Source organism: Mustela erminea, chromosome 2, assembly GCF_009829155.1.
Source record: "Mustela erminea isolate mMusErm1 chromosome 2, mMusErm1.Pri, whole genome shotgun sequence".
Lineage (NCBI taxonomy): Eukaryota > Metazoa > Chordata > Mammalia > Carnivora > Mustelidae > Mustela > Mustela erminea.
Window position 1 is genome coordinate 132,627,511 of NC_045615.1, and position 5,012 is coordinate 132,632,522.

The 5,012-nt window shown below is 46.7% G+C and overlaps 1 pseudogene; it reads right to left on the minus strand.

Moving 5' to 3' along the window:
• Positions 1-2,745: 2,745 nt before the first annotated feature.
• On the minus strand, positions 2,746-3,880 carry LOC116582591 (annotated as a pseudogene).
• Between the last annotated feature and the right edge of the window lie 1,132 nt (positions 3,881-5,012).

The window sequence follows — 5,012 nt, forward strand, 5'->3', positions numbered from 1 at the left end:
CTAAGGGGCAGCTCATTTCGCCTGTGGCTGGCTCCTGTAGGATCTGCCAAGATGAGCCTGCTGCCAAGGGAGGAGGAAAACTGGGTTCAGGCTGCCAGGTTTCAATCCCCAGCTCCACTGCTTACTTGCTGTGTGACGCGCGCAATTCCTGGAGCCTCCACGTGCCTCAGTTTCCTCATTTGTAAAAGGGAACAGATGCTCAGATTATGTGAAGAGAAATTTGGATAACAGATGCAAAGGATTTAGAACAGTTTCTGATACATAGAAACTCTTCAATAGATTTTGACGAATCTTACAGATCTGCTGGAGTCCCCAACGGGAGCCTGGGCTGGGCCCTACAGCACCTGCGCCGTATGCTGGGTACTGCCACCGGCGGGGGTCGGTAGCACCGGATGATCAAGCGCTGTCATATTTCTACTATATGAAATACACCAGGAAGAGGAAATACACATCCTAAGCAACCGCATTATCAGCTCAGGTCAGGTTTTACCACCAAATGGGATAGGGCAGAAAATTGGTTTCCAGAGCTTTTTTGCATTTTAGATCCTTAAGGAGGGGACCGTGGAATCCACCTCCTCTGACAATGTCCCCACAGGACCCCAAAAACCAGGTGGCTCGCAGGGAGAGCTCTTCCTCGAGCGGTGGAGCATATCATCATACAGATCATTTCTGGGGGAGGCATCCTTGATAAAATCTATTTTTCAGATGCAAGCAGGCAATGACAGCCGTTGCTTCTGGAGACCTCTCCTGGTGCACAAGCGCAACACCATGCCCTTGGGGGTGAGAACATTCTTGTCTTTTCCCTGTGCTGTTTGTCACAGCTGAAGAGCGTGCCTCCACTTAACACTCGGCCCCCCTGTCTGTGACACCGACAGCTAGACCGAGCCCCACCTCGCAGTGTGTGGGCAGGAAGCCCCGGGCCACAGGCTCCCGCTGGAATGCGAGGTACTGGAATCCTAGTCCTTTATCCGTTCAACGGAGATCTTTCGAGTACTTACTCCGTGCCAGATACCAGAAGCTCTCTCTGTGGAGCGCTCTGTGGTCTATAATGTGCGTTTACATTCGTTGTCTCTCATGGAAACCCTTCGAGGAAGATGGAGTCTATACCCTGAGCCTCAACCCTCGTGGAGAAGCGGAGTCTGGGGAGGTTTAAATGTGGCTTTAAGGCACCGAGACATAAACCCAGTGCTTTACTTACTGTTACACCAGGAGTAACAGAAGTTTCTCCTTCATGAACATGGGCTGGAACTACATTTTTTTGGGTGTGTTGTTTTGTTTCAGTGGTAATTTGTCATCATAATTTGTGACATAAACAAACGCACAATTTATTCTGGATGTTTGTACCAAATAGAAATATCAAATTGCAGGAAAAAGGGGGGAAAGAAAGGAACATTTGGTATTATAAAGAATAACAGAATCACAAAGAGTCAAAAGCAACCTGGTACAGTGTTCAGTGGCCTCTTCAGGGTGCCTGACATATGATTAAACTACAATCATCAAAGCTTTTACAAGTGATTATTCTAAACAAGAACATTTATATAAAAAGAAGGACAAATTGACTTTTTTTCTTCTGAGGTGTTTTCCAAGTTGGAGTTAGTTAACATACAGTGTAGTGTTGGTTTCAGGAGTAGGATTTAGTGATTCGTCACTTACAGTAACTTCGGTGCTCATTCCAACAAGGGTCCTCCTTACTGCCCGTCACCCACTTAGCCTTTCCCCCTGCCCCCCTCCCCCTCCAGCAACCCTCAGTTTGTTCTCGGGAGGTAAGAGTCTCTTATGGTTTGCCTCCCTCTCGTTTTTTAACTTATTTTATTTTTTCCTTCCCTCCCCCTGTGTTCATCTGTTAAGAAGTACAAATTGACTTTTACATTCTACTTTAGTTAAATGAAGGCACTCCATAATCTTATTTTTTTTTTTAAAGATTTTATTTATTGATTTGACAGAGACACAGCGAGGGTACACAAGCAGGGGGAGTGGGAGAGGGAGGAACAGGCTTCCTGCTGAGCAGGGAGCCTGATGCGGGGGCTCGACCCCAGCACCCTGGGATCATGACCTGAGCCGAAGGCAGACGCTTATTGACTGAGCCACCCAGGCGCCCCCTTGTCTTATTATTTTGTAATAAAGTAATCTTTATCTATTCCTCTCACAGCTGTGCGAAGTCTTCTCTTATAAATGGAGGAAGGTCTGTGAACCATAAATGCTCTAACTAAACTGGTTGACATTAGTACAACGAATTTTTCTTCTGCTGAAGTTTTAAGTGAGTGTATGTTAAACCGAGGTCTTTTGAGATAAAGTGGTGTTGTGCTCAGCAGCCGTTAATGTCACTCTGGAACGGCTCCTTTTCTGTTAAACTTCATTACTGCAGAAGAGAAATGGTCCACCATGGTTTTCATGCACAGGTAGATTTTGTATTCTGAGCTTCAGAGCTGCCCAAGATGTATAATTTTTTCAAAAAAAGATTTTATTTATTAATTTGAGAGAGGGAGAGAGAGAGCGTGCACGAGTGGGTGAAGTGCAGAAAGAGAAGCAAACTCCCTACTGATCAGGGAGCACCATGTGGGGCTCGATCCCGGGATGCTGGGATCATGACCTGAGCCACAGGCAGATGCTTAAACCATGGTGACATCCAGACCCGCCAAGGTCTACCTTTTAGAGAATTGGCGTCTCTTATGTAGCTAACATGCCTGTTGTCCACTTTCACCTCGACGGTCACTATGACTTAGAGCTCTTTTGTTGTGATAAACATCAGTTTTTTAAATACATAACTTCTGTAGTGACAGCAGAAGCTAAGGGATCAAATTCTATTACCTCGTAGTAATTGGGTGGCTAGAGATCATTCTTTGTCATTGTTGAGTGATTACGGGGCAAGGATGACAGTCTCTGACTTGACAGTGTTTCTGGAATGGTCTGTAGACTAACTGGCTACAGTAGGAGCATTGCATTTGAATGTTCTGGAACACTCTCATATGTAGGACTTCAGGTGAGGTTTTGCCTGGTCGTTTGAGTAAACAGGGGGTGTTTCTATGTTTATCAGAGCTAACAATTCTATCTGTGGATGAAGACTTGGTTTCCAGTTGTTTGTTATAGCAGGACTTTAAGTCTGAAAGCTGAGCATTCATGGGGCTGAGCTCTCCCAGAGTAGCCCCATGCACTGAAGGGCTGGGACTTACGTCAAGGAGGTCACAGGATGGGACAGGAAGTTCACTGGTGCTACTGGCATCTTCCCTCTGGTTCTTATTTTGGTCCAAAATCCTTTCTTGTTTTCGAGTAAAGCTCTCATCCAAGGATAGCATGATTGAAATCGTCGTTCTCTTGAATTGGCGCAACGGTTACATCTTTATTCTCTATTACCATGAGCAGATCCACGATCCTGACCTGCATCTCCTGACCCATCCTGCAAAGTTTCTGCAGTAGCTTTACGTCTTCATGGTTTTCAGACTCAGAAATGCAGGGACTCTGCTTCAGGATGGTGGGCAGCACCCTCACATTCATTTTCACCGTATCCAATTCACTGTGCAATTGTCCGATCTGGTTTGGGGCCAATGTAATAGTAGAGCTCTGGAGAACAATTTCAAAAAGAGCTGGTACAGTAAGAGTCAGTGAGACTGGAGCAATCTCTCATCTTGCTGATTCAGCCTCAGCATCTGAGGAGGAAATGGAATACCTTTCTTAAGAAGGTCAAGGTACACTTCTTCCATGTCACTGACATCCATACCTCCTGGGAAACACTGTGACCAAATCTTAATGAAATGTAAGATTCTACTCTGAAGTCTAATGGCAAAATGTATCTAGGATTCAGCAGCTTAACTAGATTATCTTTAATGAATTCCTTCTTCATGAGCAGAGAGTGGAAATTTGGGCCACAGTCCAGCGCGCCCATGTCAATAAGTGACAAAGGAAGTTGGGTTTCTCTATGATTATAGCTTTTTGGAAATCGTTTACTTCAGATCTTTCCTTGCATCTTTTTGCCCACCATGGGCAGTGTGATTTATGTCACACATGTGCGTGAACTTGCCTCAGTCTTCAGTCTGCTAATGTATGTAGCCTGTTTGTATCTTGGGGTGTTCTGTCCATCATCCGTAGGTTACAGATATGGCATTGTTTCAGAGGTAGGCTTCTGTTTGTCCTATAGTTGGCGTCAGTCAACACAGATGGTCTTCGTAGAAGACTAGTTAGGGATCAAGCCACAAAAGACATCCCTGGTGGGGAAAGCGACTGGGAAGAAACGGAGAGTTCGAATCTTGCTCTCTGGCACTGGGCCCTACTCCCACAGAATGCTTCTGGGTGGCCAGTTCCAGATGCCTCAGATTATTTGCCTTCCGGTTTAACTCGGAGTCTTGAACTTTTCTGAGCTGCACTGCTGTAGTACCTGCACAGAAAAACGGTTCCTCTGGCTGTGCCCTGGAGGTAGTAGCTGGCCAGGAGTTCTTTCTGCGTGGGTTATAGTCCTGCAAGGCCGACAGAGGCAGGCTCCATTGGCTGTCTGAGCCAGGCGATCTAGAGGGGCCTCTGGGGCTGGTGCAGAAGTCAGGGTGCCAGAGGAGGGGCTGAGCTCCTTCGTGTTGATGCTGATGAGCTGGGAGAGGCAGAGGGAGAGCAGAAGACGGTGCTGCTGGCGACCATCCCGGAGAGTATTTCAGGGCCCCTCGCAGACTAGATTAGATGCCTGCCCCTCAGGCTGTGGCTTTCTGACAAGCAAATACGCCTCCTTTCACCTCTTTCGGCTTAAGGTGGTTAATCAGAAATTTTATATTATAAGGGTTTACCCTTCTTTGGAAGCCGTGCACCATCGTCCAGATCCCCGCTTAAGGATTAAAGGCCTTAGTGCTCTAGCCACTGAGAAGGTTTTGGCTAATGTCTCTCTGGAAGTTGCAACCTGGTGGAGAAAGTGCCTTCTTGCCCAAGGTCACGTGCCTGGTGGGGACAGCCCTCATCTCCTGGTGCAGAAATATAAAGTCTCCTCCCCCCTTCCTGGAGGTGGGGGAGAACCCGGAAGGGCCATTCTTTTTTTT